Genomic DNA, 20,919 nt, shown 5'->3' with positions numbered 1-20,919 from the left:
TTTAAGATCCCAGAGCCCTTTAGCCCATGGTGGTGAGGTTTGCTGGAACTCTGGTTCCAACAGCTGGGATAGACAATTTGCCTCTGGCTAGGGCTGGTCTAAATGTTCCTTCCATGAGCACTGGCTGAGTTCTGCCCCGTGTTGCTTTCCAATGTAACAGGGAAGCACTGAGTTTCAATGTAAAGTTCCACAATAACTGCACTCTGTCTCCCCTAAAAACACATTTTCTCTCCATGCTACATGGGCACTGCCAGGAGATAAGGGAAGGGTGATGTAGGCAATTCAGAACTGTCTTTTCTATCCTCTTCAGTACCTTTTTCCTTAATATGATGTTAAAACCAGATACTGTGACTGCTCATCTGATTTTTGGTTCTTATAAAGGTGATTTTTTTGTTTGAATAATTGTTCAGTTTGGTGTTCCTGTAGTGGTGGGGGCTGGAGGAGGGGATCACTGGAGGTTACTATTCAGTCATCTTGCTCCCTCCTTTAGTTCTTGTTTCTTTTTAGTTTTAATTAAATAATTTGTTCAGTTCAACAACTACTGAGAACATATTGTGTGTCAGTGGTGTAAACTACTCATATCTTGAGTAGAAAGACTAAAAGGTGAACCTATCAAAAATAATGACTACAACTTTTTATGACATAGTATAATAAGATGTAAATATAGACAACAAAAGTTAAAAATTGAGGGGCTGATGTGTAGCGTTTTCATTAGTTTTCTTTTTGGTTATTTATTTGTATGTTTATGCAATCAGTGTTGTCATCAGTTTAAAATAATGGGTTATAAGATATTATTTGCAAGCCTTATGGTAATCTCAAGTCAAAAAACATACAGTAGATCACAATAAATAAAAAGCAAAAAGTTAAAAAGTATCACCTAAGGAAATCACCTTCACTTAAAGGAAAACAGGAAGCAAGGAAAGAAGGAAGAAAAGACCACAAAACAACCAGAAAACACATAAAATAGCAAGAGTAAGTCCTTAGTTATCAATAATAACATTGAACATAAATTGACTAAACACTCTAATCAGAAGACATAGGGTGGATGAACGGATAAAAAAACAAGACACCATCATCTGTTACCTACAAGAAACACACTTCACCTATAAAGACACACATACACTGAAAATAAAGGGATGGAAAAAGATATTCCATGCAAATGGAAACCAGAAAAGAGCAGGAATAGCTATATTTATATCAGACAAAGTAGATTTAAAGACAAAAACTATAAAAAGAGACAAAGGAGGTCATTATTTAATAATGAAGGGGTCAATTCAGCAAGAGGATATAGCAGTTGTAAGTATATATACACCCAACACTGGAGCGTGCAGATATATAAAGAAAATATTATAACTAAAAAGAGAGATAGATCCCAATACAGTAATGGCTAGAGACTTCATCACCCCACTTTCAGCATTGGACAGATCATCCAGACAGAAAATCCACAAATCAACATTGGACTTAGTCTACACTGTAGACCAACTGGACCTAATAGGTGTTGACAGAACATTTCACCCAGTGTCTACAGAGTACACATTCTTCTCAGCACATGGATCATTCTCAGGGATAGACTTTATGTTAGGCTACAAAACAAGTCTTACAACATTCAAAAAAATTGAAATCATCTCAAGTATCTTCTCTGACCACAATGGAATAAAACTAGAAATCAATAGTGAGGGATTTTGGAAACTGTACAAATAATGGAAATTAAAGACTATGTTCCTGAATGACCACTGGGTCAATAAAAAATTAAGAAAGAAATAAAAAAATTTCTCAAAACAAATGTGAAAATGGAAACACACAATGTCTCTGGGATACAGCAAAAGCAGTAATAAGAGGAAAGTTTATGGCAATAAGTGTCTACATCAAAAATGTAGAAAAACTTCAAATAAACAATCTAACAATGCATCTTTAAGAACTAGAAAAGCAAGAGCAAACCAAACCAAAATTAGTAGAAGAAAAGAAATAATAAAGATCAGAGCAGAGATAAATGAAAGTGAAGTGAAAGAAATACAAAAGATCAACAAAATGAAGTTTTTTTAAAAGATAAAATCGACAAACCTTTAGCCAGACTAGGAAAAAAAGAGAGAAGACCCAAATAATAAAATCAGAGATGAAAAAGGAGACATTACATCCGATACTGCAGAAATTCAAAGGATTAGAGGCTACTATGGGCAAGTGTATGCCAGTACATTGGAAAACCTAGAAGAAATGGATAAATTCCTAAACACATACAGCCTGCTAAGATTGAGCCATGAAGAAATTGAAAACCTCAACAGACCAATAACAAGGAACAAGATTGAAGCTGTAATAAAAAGTCTTCCTGCAAAGGAAACCCCAGGATCTGATGGCTTAACTGCTGAATTTTACCAAGCATTTAAAGAAGAACTAATAACAATCCTAATTAAACTATTTTGAAAAATAGAGGAGGAAGGAGTACTTCCAGACTCATTCTACGAGGCTAATATTACCACTATGAAAACTAGATAAAGGTACATTAAAAAAACCAAACAAACCCTACAGAGTCACATCCCTGATGAACACTGATACAAAAATCCTCACCAAAGTACTAGCAAACCGAATTCAACAACACATTAAAAAGATCATTATGACCAAGTGAAATTTATCCCAGTGTTGCAAGAATGGTTTAACATATGCAAATCAGTCAATGTGATATATCAACAGAACAAAGGCTGAAACCCATGTGATTATTTCAATTGTTGCTGAAAAAGCATTTGATAAAACTCAACATCCCTTCTTGATAAAAATACTAAAAAAAAAAAACTGGGTATAGAAGAAATATAATACAGTACAAGCCATGTACAACAGACTCACAGCTAGTATCATACTGAATGGGGAAAAATTGAAAGACTTTCCTCTTAGATCTAGAACAAGAAAAGGTGCTCACTTTTACCACTGTTATTCATCATACTACTGGAAGTCCTAACTATCAAACAAGAGAAAGAAATAAAAAGCATTCAAATTGGAAAGGAAGAAGTAAAATTATCCGTTTTTACAGATGATATGATTTTATATTTGGAGAAACCTAAAGAGACCACCAAAAACTATTAGAACTGATAAATTCAGTAAAGTTGCAGGATACAAAATAAACATACAAAAATCAGTAATATTTCTATATGCCAACAGCAAACAATCTGAAAACGCAATCAAGAAAGTTATCCCATTTGCAGTAGCTACATATAAGATACCTAGGAATAAACTTAACCAAAGAAGTGAAAGATCTTGCAATGAAAAGTGTTACACACTGGTGAAAGAAACTGAAGAGGGCACAAAAAATTGGAATCATATTCCATGTACATGGGTTGGAAGAATCAATATTGTTAAAACATCCATACTACCTAAAGCAATCTACATATTCAGTGCAATCTCTTTCAAAATAACAATCACATTCTTCACAGAAATAGAGAAAATAATCCTAAAATTTATATGGAACCACAAAAGACCCAGAATAGCCAAAGCTGCCCTAAGCAAAAAGAACGAAACTGGAGGACTTCAAATTATACTACAGAGCCATAGTAACCAAAACAACATGGTACTGGTATAAAAACAAACACATAGACCAACGGAACAGAATAGGGAGCCTAGAAACAAATCCATACATCTACAGTGAACTCATTTTTGACAAAGGTGCCAAGAACATACATTGGGGGAAAAGATAACTCTTCAATAAATGGTGCTAAGAAAACTGGATATCCATATGGAGAAGGATGAAACTAGACCCTTTTCTCTTGCCACAAAAACCAGATCAAAATGGATTGAAGACTTAAATCTAAGACCTCCAACTATGAAACTACTAAAAGAAAACATTGGGGGAAACTCTCTAGAATATTGGAGTAGGCAAATATTTCTTCAGTAATACTTCATAAGCCCAGACAATCAAAGTAAAAATGGACAAATGGGATCATATCAAGTTAAAAGCTTCTGCATAGACCCAAAGTGCAGACCACAAATCTACAAAGTGAAGAGACAGCCCACAGAGTGGGAGAAGATATTTGCAAACTGTCCATCTGACAAGGGATTAATAATCAGAATATATAAGGAGCTCAGACAACTCTATGGGGAAAAAATATCTAGTAATCTGAATTAAAAATGGGCAAGCAATCTGAATAGACATTTCTCTAAAGAAGACATACAAATGGCAAAAAGGCATATGAGATGGTGTTCAACATAATTGATTATCAGAAAAATGCATATCAAAATTACAATGAGCTATCATTTCACCCTAGTAAAAATGGCTTTTATCCAAAAGATAATCAATAACAAACGCTGTTGAGTATATGGAGAAAAGGGAACTCACATACACTGTGGGAATGTAAATTAGTAAAACTACTTTGGAGAACAGTTTGGAACTTCCTCAAAACTAAAAATAGAATTACCATGTGATCTAGCAATGCCGTTGCTAGGTATACACCCAAAAGAAAGAAAATCAGTATATCGAAAACATAGCTGCACTCCCATGTTTATTGCAGCACCATTTACATTAGCCAAGATTTGCAAACAACCTAAATGTTCATCAACAGATGAATGGATAAAGAAAATGGATAAAGAAAATACATATATATATATACACACACATACATACATACATATGCAGTGGAATACTATTCAGCCACAAAAAAGAATGAGATCTTGGCTGGGCATGGTGGCTCATACCTGTAATCCCAGCACTTTGGGAGGCGGAGGCAGGTGGATCACTTGAGCTAAGGAGATTGAGATCAGCCTGGGCAACATAGTGAAATCCTGTCCTACAAAAAATACAAAAGTTAGCTGGGTGTGGTGGTGTATGTCTGTGGTTTCAGCTACTTGGGAGGCTGAGATGGGAGGATCACCTGAGCCTGGGGAGGTTGAGGCTGCAGTAAGCTATGATTGTGCCACTTACTCCAGCCTGGGTGACAGAGTGAGACTCTGTTAAAAAAAAAAAAAAAGAATGAGATTTTGTCATTTGCAACAACATGAATGGGACTGGAGGTTATGTTAAGTGAAATAAGCCAGACACAGAAAGACACACTTTGCATCTTCTCACTTATTTATGGGAGCTAAAAACATTAAGACAATTGAACTCACAGAGATAGAGTAGAATGATGGTTACCAGAGGCTGAGAAAGGTAGTGGGGGTGGGGGGAAGTGGGAATGGTTAAAGGGTACACAAATATAATTAGACAAAATAAGTAAGATCTAGTAATTGATAGCACGACAGGGCAACTACAGTCAACAATAATTTACTGTACACTTAAAAGCGACTAAAACAGTATAATTAGATTGTTTGTAACACAAAGAAAGGATAAATACTTGAAGTGATGTAGATACCCCATTTACCCTGCTGTGATTATTATGCATTATATGCCTATATCAAAATATCTCATGTACCCATAAATATATATACCTACTATGTACCCATAAAAATTGAAAGAAAATTACTGTTCACAAGTCTCACATTAATTTCAATGCATTTTTCTGTTCTTTATTGCTTTATTTATTTATTTATTTATTTGAGACAGAATTTAGCTCTATCACCAGACTGGAGTGCAGTGGAGCAATCATGGCTCACTGCAACCTCTGCTTCCCAAGTTCAAGTGATTCTCCTGCCTCAGCCTCCCCGAGTAGCTGGGACTACAGGCGCACGCCACCACACCGGGCTAATTTTTGTATTTTTAGTAGAGACGGGGTTTCATCATGTTGGCCAGGATGATCTTGATCTCCTGACCTTGTGATCTGCCCACCTCAGCCTCCCAAAGTGCTGGGACTACAGGCATGAGCCATCATGCCCGGCCTGTTTCTCTTTTTTATAAGATTAATTTCCCTGTACTTTTTTTTTTTTTTTGAGACATGGTCTCACTCTGTCACCCAGGCTGGAGTGCAGTGATGCAATCATTGCTCACTGCAACCTTGACCTCCCAGGCTCAAGTGATCTTCCCACCTCAGCCTCCCAAGTAGCCGGGCTCATTTTTTAACTTTTTGTACACATAGGGTCTCCCTGTGTTGCCCAGACTGGTCTCAGACTCTTGGCCTCAAGCAGTCCTCCCACTTTGGCCTCCTAAAGTATTGGGATTACAGGTGTAAGCCACTGCACCTGGCATCCCTTTACTTTTTGTGAAGTATTACATAACTGTACTTAAAACTTACAGGCATAGCTTTAAAAGTTAATCACCAAGTGGACAGTTTTGTAACCAACTGCAGAACAAAATAGAATATTACCAATTCCTTAGATGCTGTGTTCTTCTCCACACATCTCACTCCCCTACTAAGATAAATAGTTCTTATGTTTGTAATAAATCATTCTCTTATTTTTCTTTATAGTTTTGTCATCTAGCTATATGTAGATTCCCTAAACAATGTATTAATATTACCTACTTTTGCCTGTTTTCAAAATTTTTTAATAAATTGAATGATCCTCTAAGTATTCTTCTGGGACTTCCATCTTTAGGTCAGGGCCATGTTTAATATTCATCTACTTTGATGATGTAGTCATAATTTGTTCATTTTCAGTCCTTTATAGAATTCCACTGACATAGATATACTATAATTTATATAATTTCAATGTTTATATTGCTTACATAGTTTTTCCTATTATGAACAATGCTGTCATGAATATTCTCAATGTTGCTATGAGCAATTCGTTTTTTAGACAGTGTCGCTGTGTTAGTGCAATCTCAGCTCAATGTAACTTCTGCCTCCTGGGTTCAACGAATTCTCATGCCTCAGCCTCCCCAGTAACTGGGACTTTGTTGTGCACTACCATGCCTGGCTATTTTCTTTTCTTTTTTTTTTTTTTTTTTGTATTTTCAGTAGAGATGGGGTTTCATCATGTTGGCCAGGCTGTTCTCCAACTTCTGGCCTCGAGTGATCTGCCTTCCTCAGCCTTCCAAAGTGTTGGGATTACAGGCATGGGCTACTGCTCTGGGCTGAGCAATTCTTTATATAACGAGTTTCTCTTGAAGTTAAGTTGCTGGGTGGCAAAGTATACAGTATCTTTTTTTTTTTGAAATGGAGTCTCGCTCTTGTTGCCCAGGCTGGAGGGCAATGGCATGATCTCAGCTCACTGCAACCCTCTGCCTCCCGGGTTCAAGCTATTTTCCTGCCTCAGCCTCCCAAATAGCTGGGACTACAGGCATGTGCCACCATGCCCAGCTTATTTTGTATGTTCAGTGGAGATGGGGTTTCGCCATGTTGGTCAGGTTGGTCTCGAACTCCTGACCTCAGGTAATTCACCTGCCTCGGCCTCCCAAAGTGTTGGATTACAGGCGTGAGCCACCATGCCCAGCCTGAGTATACATTATGTTAACCTTTACTACATAGTATGAAATTATGTTTCAAAGATTTGTTTCAGGTTATCCTGCTGCCCTTCAGGATAATCTTATTGCTGTACATTCTTGTCAGCACTTGGTTATCACAGTTTACATTATTTGCAATCAGATGAGTTGCAGTGCATTTTTAACTACTTAAACCTCTAATATTTATGGTGGAGTCTTGATTTGAGAGCAAAGTAAATTCCTAATTTTTAAACATATTCTTTTTTTTTTTTTTTTTTTGAGACCGAGTCTCGCTCTGTAGCCCAGGCTGGAGTGCAGTGGCCGGATCCCAGCTCACTGCAAGCTCCGCCTCCCGGGTTCACGCCTTTCTCCTGTCTCAGCCTCCCGAGTAGGTGGGACTACAGGCGCCCGCCACTTCGCGCGGCTAGTTTTTTTTGTATTTTTTTGGTAGAGACGGGGTTTCACCGTATTAGCCAGGATGGTCTTGATCTCCTGACCTCGTGATCCGCCCGTCTCGGCCTTCCAAAGTGCTGAGATTACAGGCTTGAGCCACCGCACCCGGCCTAAACATATTCTTAAAATTAATAATTTGTCTTTTCTGAATTATAAATTCTGAATTGGTGATATCTGAATTGTTAATGGAAATACAATAGAGAGTTTATGTAATTTCATGTGTAATTATTTAGATTGTTTCTCTCTGTAAGAATAGATATACACATCTTCAGTTATGATGTAGAAAGTTTAGTCAGGTAGAAGTAGTGCCAAAGATTTACTCTGCAAAGATTTACTTTGCTTAATTTGGCAACTGTTCAAAATTCCACATAGCCTCATATACTTGGCACTGAGGAATAGGCATAAATGTATTTTTATGAGCATTGACCTATTCAGGACATATGCTTTCCTCAGATGTTAAACATACTATCATTTTGTATGTTGTACTTTAATTAAAGAGCAAATTAAAGAGTAGTCTAAAATCTTACAGTCAGGAAAAAAATGCCAGCTTTAAAATTTCCTTATTTGTTTTTTAAATTTACTTTTCATTTTTATCAAAGTTAAGCATATACAAAGGCTCAAGGAATTCCCACACTTCTCTGTAGTGCCTTATATCTCCTTGACCTCCCCTTAACCATCTAGCTGTCTTGATCTTTCGAGGCAACAAGGCTCAACCTTTTTAGCATTTTGTTTGGAACTTACCTTCCATATACTTTCGCTGTTACTTTTTAATTTTATTGTAAAATATACATAACATAAAATATATAATTTTAACCATTAAAAGTTTTTTTTCTTTCCAACTTTTATTTTAGGATCGGGGTACATGTTACATGGGTAAATTACATGTCACATTGGTTTGGTTTACAGATTATTTCATCACCTAGGTAATGAACATAGCACCCAATAGGTAGTTTTCTGATCCTCACTCTCCTCCCACCCTCAAACCTCAAGTAGGCCCCAGTGTCTGTTGTTCCCTAATTTGTGTTCATGTGTATTCAATGTTTAGCTCCCACTTATACATGAGAACACATGGTATTTAGTTTTCTGTTCCTGCGTTAGTTTGCTTAGTATGATGGCCTCCAGCTCCATCTGTGTTGCTGCAGAGGACATGATTTAATTCTTTTTTAAGGCTGCATAGTATTCCACGGTGTATGGAATTTGTATTTTCTGTATCTTGTCCACTATTGATGGGCATCTAGGTTATCTTCGCTATTGTGAACAGTGCTGCAGTGAACATACATGTGCATGTGTCTTTACGTTAGAGCTTTGTATTCCTTTAGGAATATACCCAGTCATGGTGTTGCTATGTTGAATGGTAGTTCTATTTTAAGTTCTTTGAGAAATCTCCAAACTGCTTTGCATAGTGCCTGAACTGTTAATAATTTACATTCCCATTAGCCATGTGTAATCATTCCCTTTTCTATGCAACCTCATCAAAATCTGTTATTTTTTGACTTTTTAATAATAACCATTCTGACTGGTATGAGATGGTATCTCACTGTGGTTTTGATTTGCATTTCTCTAATGATCAGTGATGTTGAGCATTTTTTAATATGCTTGTTGGTCGCGTATATGTCTTCTTTTTAAAGTGTCTGTTCATGCCCTCTGCCCATTTTTAAATGAGGTTGTTTGTTGCTTTAAGTTCCTTATAGATCTTAGACATTAGACCATTGTCAGATGCATAGTTTGCAAAAATTTTCTCCCATTCTGTAGATTGTATGTTTACTCTATTGATAGTTTCTTTTGCTGTGCAGAAGCTCCTTAGTTTAATTAGGTCCCACTTGCCAATTTTTTACTTTTGTTGCAATGCTTTTGGAGTCATCATCATGAAATCTTTGCTAGGGCCAACGTCCAGAATGGTATTTCCTAGGTTTTTTTCTAGGGTGTTTATAATTTTGGGTTTTACATTTAAGTCTTTAATCCATCTTGAGTTGATTTTTGTATTTGGTGTAAGGAAGAGGTCCACTTTCAATCTTCTGCATATGACTAGCCAGTTACTGTAGCACCATTTATTGAATAGGGAGTCCTTTTTCCATTACTTGTTATTGTCATCTTTGTCAAAGGTCAGATGGTTGTAGGTGTATGACTTTATTTCTGGATTCTTTAACCCACTCCATTGTATATGTGTCTGTTTTTGTACCGGCATCATGTTGTTTGGTATCATGTTGTTTTGGTTACTGTAGCCTTGTCGTATTGTTTGAAGTTGGGTAATGTGATTCGCTTGGCTTTGTTCTTCTTACTTAGGATTGCTTTGGCTATTCGGGCTCTTTTTTGGTTCCATGTGAATTTTATTTATTTATTTATTTATTTATTTGAGACAGAACAGAGTCTCACTCTTGTTGCCCAGGCTGGAGTGCAGTGGCGCAATCTCAGCTCACTGCAACATCCGCCTTCTGGTTCGAGCAATTCTCCTGCCTCAGTAGCAGGAGTACTCCTCCCGAGCAGCAGGGATTACAGGTATGTGCCACCACGCCTGGCTAATTTTTGTATTTTTAGTAGAGATGGGGTTTCAACATATTGGCCAGGCTGGTGTTGAACTTCTGACCTCAGGTGATCTACTCGCCTTGTCTCCAAAGTGCTGGGATTATAGGCATGAGCCACCATGCCTAGCCCATGTGAATTTTAGAATAGGTTTTTTCTAATTCTGTGAAAAATGTATTGGTAGTTTGATAGGGATAGCATTGAATCTGTAAATTGCTTTGGACAGTATGACCATTTTAACAATATCGATTATTCTTATTAATGAGCATGGAATGTTTTTCCATTTATTTGTATCATCTCTAATTTTGTTCAGCAATGTTTTGTAATTCTCATTGCAGAGTTCTTTTGCCTCGCTGGTTAGCTGTATTCCTTGGTATTTTATCCCATTTTGTGAATGGGATTGCATTCTTGATTTGGCTCTTAGCTTGGGCATTGTTAGTGTATAGAAATGCTACTGATTTTTGAACATTGATTTTGTATCCTGAAACTTTGCTGAAGTTAGTTATCAGATCTAGGAGCCTGTAGACAGAGACTACAAGGTTTTGTGGGTATAGCATCATATCACCTGTGAAGAGAGATAGTTTGACTTCTCTTCCTATTTGTATGTCTTTTGTTTCTTTCTCTTGTCTCATTGGTCTGGCTAGGACTTCCTTTTAACCACCTTAAAGTTTATGGGGCATTAACCATATTCACATTATTGTGCAACAATCACCACCTTTGCTGTTACTTCTCAAAGTATTATCCAATGTCTTCCTGCAATGAAAGATGCGGATTGAACTCTTTTCCCCTTTTCTGGCACATATGCACACTTTCTGTACTTTCAATCTCCCAATATAATTATATCATAATTCTTGTTAGAATTGTTTATATTAGTATTACTCTGAAAATGCAATTCACAGCTGAATCATTTGATATACCATGATAACTTTTCCTTTCTTGTAAAACCTTGTTTTCCCGAGTTAATAATCATTCTTCCCCCTTTTTTGTTTTCTATGTATTTATCACAAATTCATTTTTGAATTGTTCCCCAATTATCTAAATTTCCCTCTTATTACATTTGAAACACGTTGAGTATTTTGTAAATGTCATCATCTTGAGGACACCTTTTCTGATTGGGTTTAATTAGGATTGAGTGCTCGTTCCCCTTATGCACAGTTTTTCATCTTAAAATCTCCCTTCCTCGTCAGTCTGAAAATTCCCTTTGCCTATGTTTTGTGTTGAGCTCTGGTTTTAGATTCCGTATCTTCTTCATTCTTTATTCATTCCCTTGTTTTGGTGGTATACTTTCTCAAGCAGCTTCCCGAGAAAGGGTGAATGGAAATGCCACAAGTCTGAAAAATACCTTTTTCTTCTGCCTAATTCTTGATAGTTTGACTTGTTACAGAATGCTAGATTAGAAATAATTTTCCTTCAAATTTTGCTTGGTTTCTGCCTTGGTTGCGTTTTCCACAATTGCAAGCTGTTCTGAATCCTAATCATTAATAGGTAAAAACATATGTATGTATGTGCACACACACACACTTATATAAATGTATGTATGTGTATGTGGTGTGTGTGTATATGTGTGTATATATGTGTGTGTGTGTGTGTATATATGTGTGTGTGTGTGTGTGTGTGTGTGTGTATATATATATATGTATTTTGAGATAGGGTCTTGCTGTGTTGCTCAGGCTAGAGTGCAGTGGCACAGCCATGACTCACTGCAGCCTTGACCCCCTGAGCTCAATTGATCCTCCCACCTCAGCCTCCTGAGTAGCTGGTACTACAGGCATGTGTTACCATGCCTGGCTAATTTTTTTTTTTTTCAAGATGGAGTCTTGCTCTCGTTGCCCAGGCCAGAGTGCTATGGCACGATCTTGGCTCACTGCAACCTCTGCCTCCCGGATTCAAGTGATTCTCTTGCCTTAGCCTCCCGAGTAGCTGGGATTATAGGCGTACACCACCATGCCCGGCTAATTTTTTTATTTTTAGTAGAGATGGCATTTCGCCACGTTGACCAGGCTGGTCTCAAACTCCTGACCTCATGATCTGCCCACCTTGATCTTCCAAAGTGCTGAAGTTACAGGTGTGAGCCACTGCACCCAGCCTATTTTTTTTTTTTTTTTTAATCTTTTTAGAGATGGTGTATTCCATGTTTCCCAGGCTGGTCTCAAACTCCTGGGCTCAAGCAATCTGGCCACCTCAGCTTCCCAAAGTGCTGGTATTATAGGTGTGAGCCATTGCACCTGGCCAATATTTTCTGTTTTATCTTCCAGTCCTTTTGTTGAGTTTGTTTTTGCTATCTTATTTCTGATTTTCAAGAACTTTGTTTCTCTTTGTTCTTTTTTTTATTTTTAAAGTTACTCTCTTGTTTTACTGATGCAGTGTCTTATCTGAGGATATTAATGATAGTATTTTAAAATCTTGATTGATGTGTAAAGGGAATGAAAGAGAAATCAATGAACTTATTGTTCATCTAGCACAGCTGAAAATTTCTCTTCGAGCATTCAAAGTTCAAAGAAAATATAGCTTCCTTATTTTTGTAGTGGCTCTAATCTTTCACAAGCATCTTACTCAGTAGAGTAGTGGTAGGCAAGGAGAGGCTCAAGGTATTATACATCTTAAATTTGCCAGTTAACAACTGTCTCATGAAGGAATTCAGCTTCTTTCAGGTATATGCTGAGTCTTTCAGATATTCTCCCTTTCTTTTTCCCTCTGCTGTGCCTCAGGATGCTGTTTAAATGCTACAGGGTAGTCCCTATGTGATTTTGTGATAATGAGAGAGTGTGTCTTGGAATTGTGGCCAGTCATTAAGGAGTATGTGCTCTACAAAGCTTCTCTAGTCTTGTTCTGAACTGTTTTGACTGCCTAAATGGAACTGGTTTCTCTGTCCCTTAGGAGTTTATAGAACTAATGGATTCTCTTTATATATGGAGGCCATACAGGGGCAGGGGTGTTGACCCAAGCCCATTTGTTTCCTCTGCTAAGACTGTTATTCCTCCCCACAAACCATATTGTCCCAGGACCATCCTACGTGATGGTCTAGATGCAGTGTTTCACATGTGGAGCTAGGCAAAAGTCTCCCCTACTTTTGATTTTTCCCTTGTTTACCTACTAGGGATAAATGGAGTAAGCTTTCCACTTTCCCCCTATGTTTGGAAGGTCCTTTATTTCATAGCCCTTTCTTTTCCAAAGTAGTGTTTGTCCCAGCCCCTTAACTGGAGACATAATGGCAGATGTAGTATAAGGAAGGAGATTTTCCATTAAGGGAAAATCTAAAAATATTATTCTAGTTATATTAATTAATCATTTCATTATATAGCAGGAAAAATTTTGTCATCTCTTTTAAAAATGATTTCAGCACTTCTAATTTTTTCCATCTTTAATAGTAAATATGCTTTTCCAAACTTGAATCAGCCATTCTCAGTTATGATTTGTGAAATGTAATCTGAAAACAAAATTTGAAATTAGTAAGCAGTTAGCAAAGAGCTCTTTTTATAGTCTTATGACATTTCTGGAGCTTGGCTGGGAAGTGCAAATTTCATTATAGCTGTTTTTCATTTGGGAACTCTTGGATTTGATCTGGTTCTTTGAAAGATGGATTATGTGAATATGTGTGAAGAATATGTCAAAATGTGTAATCAAGGAATCCCTTTTGATAGTGTTCTAGCACATCAGGACTAAACACTCTAAGCACTATATGTTACCATTTCTTTAATATCTCCTTCAGGTATCATAAAGTATCCTGTTTGGTACATTTTGGTGCAGTTTAATTCCATGTGAAAACTTGGGTAGTTTAAAATTTTTCTTAATTTTTTTTTTCTGGGGACATACGGAGCATAGCCATGTCTTACCTAGGTATGTTGTTTCTATTGTCTTCCCAGCTTATGAGAGTAATAGTTGGTTTCTGCTGTAGATTATTAAGTTGTTAACCTAGAGAACTGTACTGTATATGAATGAGCCTCATCAAATATAGTAGGGATCTTCACTTTTGGCAGGGAGTCATATTCCTCTTTGAGAATCTGATAATGGCTATTGGTCACTTCCCTTCCTGTGCCTCCCTCCTCCCACTCCCAAATAGTACATAAACACATTTGTTTTTACTTTAGGTTTTTGTGTTGGAATCATATAATTTATAGACCAGTGGTTCTCAAGATTGATAGCAGAGGTGGGGCCAGGTAAGATGATGGGGGGTGTGTAACGTGGGGAGAGGAGAGGGATCAGAATGATCTGGGGTTCCTTGAGGTATTCTAATATATCTTGTTAGATAGGTATACCTAGCTATTTGATAATCATTGTTACACTGAGCCACTATTCTCATTGCACTGTGTAGTATTGTTGAGATGTTCAGAGTGGGTGGAAAGCCATGGAATACTACTATCAAAGACAAAAATGTAACAACTATCTATAAGATAATATGTGAGTGTCATTATAATGTAACAATTGGTAAATTAATGATTACTTTCTTTAAAAATAGAAATAAAACCAAATTGGACAAATAAAACAAATGTCTGAATTTAGTGATGGAAAAGTCACTAAAATTAAAGAGTATTTCTGAAATTTGATGTGGTATCTTGTAAGATCTTTGACATTTATCTGATTTCAACCTTAAGTTTAAAATATTATTTAAAAAGTTTTACATTTAAAAAATTGAGGTAAAATTGACATTACTCAAAATTAACCATTTTAAAGTAAACAATTCATGGGATTTAGTGTATTCACAATATTATACAACAGCCAAAACATTTAGTTCCAAAACATTTTCATCTCCCCAAAAGGAAATCCCAAATGCATTAAGCATTTGCTCCCCATTTCCTCTTCCATCAGCCCCTGGCAACCACCAATCTACATTCTGTAGATTTACCTATTCTGGGTATTTAATATTAACAGAGTCATTTAATATGTGATGATTTGTATCTGGTTTCTTGCACTTAGTATAATGTTTTGGAGGTTCATGAACATTATAGTGTATTACATTTCTTTTTATTGCTGAATAATATTTCTTTGTGTGTGCATATTATGATTCATTTATCCATTCATTGATGGACATTTGGGCTGTTTTCACCTTTTGGCTATTGTGAATAATAATGCTGTCATGAACATGTATGTACATGTATTTGTTTGAGTTTCACTTCTTTTGGGTATATATCTAGGTGTGGAATTGCTGACTCATACTGTCATTCTATGTTTGACTCTTTGGGGAACTGTCAAACTTTTTTCTACAGCAGTTGCATCATTTTACATCCCACCATCAATCTACAAGGGTTCCAATTTCTCCATAACCAACACTTTTTATTTTCCATTTTTAAAATTATAGTCAGTCTAGTAGGTGTAAGGTGGTACCTTACTGTGGTTTTGATTTGCACTGATTGATGCATATCAACTAATGATGTTGAACATCATTTCATGTGCTTGTTGCTATTTGTTTATCTTCTTTGGATTAATCTTTGGTTTTGATGATAAGAATTATTAAACAGTTCTTACAATTGATTCACAAAGGTGTATGGTTGCAAAGCAAATCTCTGCCGTTCTTATTTGCTTTGCCAAGAATTACTTACCTTATATCAAGGAATCCCAGAAATTTAGAAGACTTTTGATTTAAATTTATTTTATATTAATTTCTCTTTCCTCAAGTCAATCAGGTTATCTTTAGCAAATTCATAGCATCATTGACATTGTCTGTGGCAGTAACAAAGGGATGACAAATACACATTTTCAATGTAAGGTCATTGAGCAAAAAACTTTAAAAAAATATTTTAAAATATTTCTATAGATTCTGTTTTTTTTTGTAGATTTTGTCTGTCTTATTCTTCTTCTTCTTATTTTGAGGCAGAGTCTGGCCGTGTCACCCAGGCTGGAGTGCAGTGGCTCCATCTCAGGTCACTGCAACCTCTGCCTCCTGGGCTCAAGCAACCCTCTCCCTCCTCACCTTCCTAAGTAGCTGGGACTACAGGTACACGCCACCACACCTGGCAAATATTTGTATTTTTTGTAGAGACAGGGTTTTGCCATGTTGCCCAGGGTGGTCTCAAACTCCTAAACTCAAGCGATCTGTCTGCCTCAGCCTCCCAAAATGCTGGGATTACAGGCATGAGCCACTGTGCTGGCCCCTTTCTATCTTAAAATGCTTGAAAACCTTTCCTCTGATGAAGTAATTGACTCTCATGTCAGAAGGCAAGACTTCTTTTGTGCTTTTGGCAATTTTTGACGGTAAGATTTGTGGGCTGGTTGTTTAGCTATTGTTTGTCAGCTCCAAACCTACCCTTCTATTCTCTTTATGTTACTGGTGTGGGACTGGACAAACTACATTTCTTTTTTTTTCAGCTGTTCCCTTCTACCAGTACATGGTACTTAGATAATGGAAGTCAAGAAGTAGGAGAAGGTACATGCTCATTCTTGTTTACTTATTGTTGTTAGTTTCACTTCAACAGTGGTTCTTCACCCTAGCAATGGCAATTGGCTTGAGACTGTATTTTCACTGTTGTTGGACCCAACCTTACCTTGTCCTCTCAGAAATACCAGCATCAACTAGTCTTCATGACAGTGTCTCTAAAACTCACCTTTACACATCAGAAACAGAAAAATAACTTTTCTTTTGCTCAAACACCTATACTTTTATGCATCTATAATGGAGAAATTGAAAGCATCTATAATGGAGAAATTGAAAGCATTGCTATGGCTAGTTCTCTAGGAAGCCATTTTTCATTAGCCTGAAAGAGGGTGGTTATATTTTTTATTCTCTTCGCCATGTAGTACATAATTTTGTTTTCCATGCAGTTTTTTTCTTTATTATTTATATTCAAAGTACTTAATTACTATGCTTTAGAGTTTTAAAGGTGATCTAAGTGTCTAATTCACCTTTTTGTGTGAGTGCAAATTTTCGTGATTCATTTGGGAATTCCATAAGTATTTGAGTATGCTGTATGTGTCAAATACTGTGTTAGATAGTAGAGATATAATGGTATACAAATCAGACGTAGTCACTGCCTTCAAGGAATATGTGTTTTGTCAGGGCCAACATACTGAGTAATTACAAAACTAATACATCATGATAGAGCAAAGACAAACTAGTATAAGAAAATATGGCAAGGGAATTAATCATAGTAAACCTAGTTGAGTGATTCAAAAAGAGCCTTTCTGAAGTAATATTTAAGACAAGAGTTGAAAGAATAAGTAAGGGTTAGCTGGGTATGAGGAGGAAAGGATATGGAAGAGTGTTCCAGGCTTAGCATTGAGAATGTGAAGACAGTGGTTCCAGCTGAGGCAGGAACCATATCACAATAGGTTTTATAACTCATGTTACATAGATTGGAATTTACCTAAGAGGCGATGGGGAACTGTTGAGGAGTTTTTCACAGGGGAATGACATTTTATCTATTAAATGCCTACTGCATGTCAAGTACTATTCTAGACACTGGGGATCTAGAATTGATCATGACAGAGTTCCTGCCTTGTGCAATTTTCATTCTGATGCAGGAAACAGACAGAAAAATAAACATACAGTATATTTTTGGTAATCGTAAGTCCTATAGAAGAAACAAAGTAAGGTAAGGAGATAGAAAATGAAGGAAAGGGGCCAGGCACAGTGGCTCATGCCTGTAATCTCAGCACATTGGGAGGCTGAGGCGGGCAGATCACTTGAGGTCAGGAGTTTGAGACCAGCCTGGCCAACATGGTGAAACCCTATCTCTACTAAAATTACAAAAATTAATTGGGCGTGATGGTGGGTGCCTGTTGTCCCAGCTACTTGGGAGGCTAAGGCAGGAGAATCACTTGAACCCAGGAGGAGGAGGTTGGAGTGAGCCAAGACATGCCACTGCACTCTAGCCTGGGTGACAGAGCGAGAGTCTGTCTCAAAGAAACAAACAAAAAAACCAACAACAAAAAAACAAAATGAAGGAGAGGTAGCAATTTTAGGTAGAAATGTCAGGGAAGTTCACCCTGAGGAGGTCATCTGAGAAAGGCCTCTTTGATTAGGTGACATTTGAGCAGAGACCTGAATGAAGTAAGGAAGTGAGTCATATGAAGATCTGGGGAAAGCATGTCCCAAGAGAAAACAGACAGTTCCTTGGGTGGAAGTGATTATGTATTGGAAAAACTGCAGAAAGTTTGTGAGTGAGAAGAGAGATAAGAGATGAGGTCAGAGAGGTAGGAGGGCCCAAGTCATAAGTTACAGGACCTTGTAAGCCATGATACGACATTGGATTTCATTTTAAATATGATTGGAAGTCATTGGAAAGTTTTGAGCAGGGAACCAAAGTGACTTATATTTTGGAAATGTCATTATGGTGGCTGGCAGAGAATAAAGTAAAAAAGTGGTAAGGCTGGAAGCCGGAAGATCAATTAGAGCGCTGTTGCTGCAATCCAGGAAAGAAATGATAACTTAGACTAGGGTGATAACTGTTGAGGTGGTAAAAACGGCTGGATTTAGGATATATGTTTTCCAGATAGCATCAAGTAGGATTTCGAGGGATTTGAATTTGGGTTGTGAAAGAAAGAGAGGAATCAAGGATGACTCAGAGGTCCTTAACCTGTGCTGCTGGGTGAATGCTGATGCCAGTTCTGAGACAGGAAGGACTGAAGGAGAAACTCTTTTTTTAGAGGGGAGTAATACAAAGCCAAGAATTCTGTTTTAGATACTAAATTTGAGATCCCTCTTAGACATCCAGTTGGAGAAGACAAGTAGGTATTTGGACCCATGGGAGAGATCAGAGCTCAAGCTATAAATATGAGATTTGCCAGCACATAGGTGGTAGTTAAAGCCATAATAAAACTTGATGAGATACTTAGAAAGTGTTTGTATAGAAGAGAGAAGACTGAGGACTGAGTCTTATGGCACTTCAACATTCAGAATTTAGGAAAAGATGGGAAGATCAGCAAAGGAGCCTGAGGGGGAGCAGCCAATGTGGTAAGAGAAAAAACTGGAGAACGTGATATCCTAGAAGCTAAGTGAAGGAGTGAATGACCCATTGTGTCAAATACTAAGATTATGTCCTGAAAAAAGACCACTTTGGTTATAGTATGGATAATGGACTACAAAGAGGCAGGACTGTAGGTGGGGAAATAGATACTGTTGCTCTGCTTAGGGGAGGAATGCTAAATATTGTCTTAGGCCGGGGTGGTGGCAGTTGGGATGGAGTATGGTAGATAAATTCAGCAGGCAGAATTAGTAGACTTGGTAATTGGGTATGGGCTGAATGTTATAGGTCTTAAGTTTAACTTCTTAAAAGATTGAACTTTAAAAACTATAGTACTTGAATGAGCAAACCAAAAACTGAAGTTACTGTGGCTGCAGTACTTTCGGATTCTTTGGAGACTGAGGTTTTTAGTATTATTTTAACTGATCTTGGTTATACAAGTTTGCCTAAGTGAAACTAATGACATTTTAACCAACATTTTGGATTAGGGCATATCAATTGATCTTTGTAGAAAAACTGTTTCTAAGCATATAGATAAGATAAAGATATCTAGGGGCATGCATGATTAATGAAATCATGTGAACCATTTTCAAGCAGTCATTTTTGAGCAGGCCTTCTACATATCAACTCTTTTTGGGTCATCATTCACTTGGAAATAAACTGAAATTCTTTCTTTCTTTTTTTTTTTTGTTGTGTGTGTGTGTGTGTGTGTATGTGTTTTGTTTTGTTTTTTTTTTGAGACGGAGTCTCGCTTTTTTTGCCCAGACTGGAGCGCAGTGGTGCGTTCTCAGCTCACTGCAATCCCTGCCTCCCAGGTTCAAGCTATTCTCCTGCCTCAGCCTCCTGAGTAGCTGGGATTACAGGTGTCTGCCACCATGCTCAGCTAATTTTTGTACTTTTAGTAGAGACAGGGTTTCACCATGTTGGGCAGGCTGGTCTTGATCTCCTGACCTCAGGCGATTCGCCTGCCTTGGCCTCTCAAGGTGCTGGGATTACAGGCGTGAGCCACTGTGCCTAGCCAGAAACGGAAATTCTTTAGGATAATCTATTATTAAGTTTTTGCACTATATCTTTCTTTTTTTCTTATTTTTTTCAAGATTGAGTTTCACTATTGTTGCCCAGGCTGGAGTGTAATGGTGTAATCTCAGCTCACTACAACCTCCGCCTCCTGGGTTCAAGTGATTCTCTTGCCTCAGCCTCCCAAGTAGCTGGGATTACAGGCATGTGCCACCATGCCCGGCTAATATTTTGTAGTTTTAGTAAAGACAGGGTTGCACCATGTTGGTCAGGCTGGTCTTGAACTCCTGACCTCAGGTGATCCACCTGTCTCTGCCTCCCGAAGTGCTGGGATTACAGGCGTGAGCCACCATGCCTGGCCAATATTTCTGACATGCTGAATCCGCATTTTATCCACATCAGTGAGGTACTACTTGACAAAAATACACCAACATTTTTGGTTTCTTGGTGACAGTTTACATCTTACCATGTAAATGAACTCTGAATAATAAATTACTTATGATAAATGTTAAATTAGTCCATGATAGTTCCTCTGGAATTATTTATCAGGTAAAAGATGAGCATGGGTAAGGAAAGGATTTGGGTATTTCACCTTCAGAAGAATAACAGACAAGTTAGGTTGTAGGAACCTTTCACAACAAACCACTAATGAATGCATTGCTGGACTTGCAGAAATTAAGTGAAATTATACAACGTTTATCAAAAGTAAAAAAAAAAAATGATGACAAAATTACAGCTAAAAATTATGAACTAAGACTGAAA

At 37.3% G+C, this 20,919-nt stretch overlaps 1 protein-coding gene and 1 long non-coding RNA gene across 10 annotated transcripts in view; both read left to right on the top strand.

Annotated features, from left to right (window-relative positions):
• LOC105495739 (tetratricopeptide repeat domain 28) overlaps positions 1-20,919 on the top strand; it is a 715,636-nt gene that overhangs the window by 98,150 nt on the left and 596,567 nt on the right. The gene's annotated exons all lie outside the window — the stretch shown is intronic.
• The window catches only part of LOC139358773 (uncharacterized), a 50,349-nt gene extending 29,430 nt beyond the window's left edge, over positions 1-20,919 (top strand). The window contains exon 2 of the long non-coding RNA XR_011614282.1: positions 1-20,919. This exon is cut by the window's left edge and continues 8,569 nt beyond it. This is a non-coding gene — a long non-coding RNA (uncharacterized lncRNA).

The sequence above is a fragment of the Macaca nemestrina genome, chromosome 15 (assembly GCF_043159975.1).
Source record: "Macaca nemestrina isolate mMacNem1 chromosome 15, mMacNem.hap1, whole genome shotgun sequence".
NCBI lineage: Eukaryota > Metazoa > Chordata > Mammalia > Primates > Cercopithecidae > Macaca > Macaca nemestrina.
This window is presented reverse-complemented; position numbering and strand designations above follow the sequence as displayed.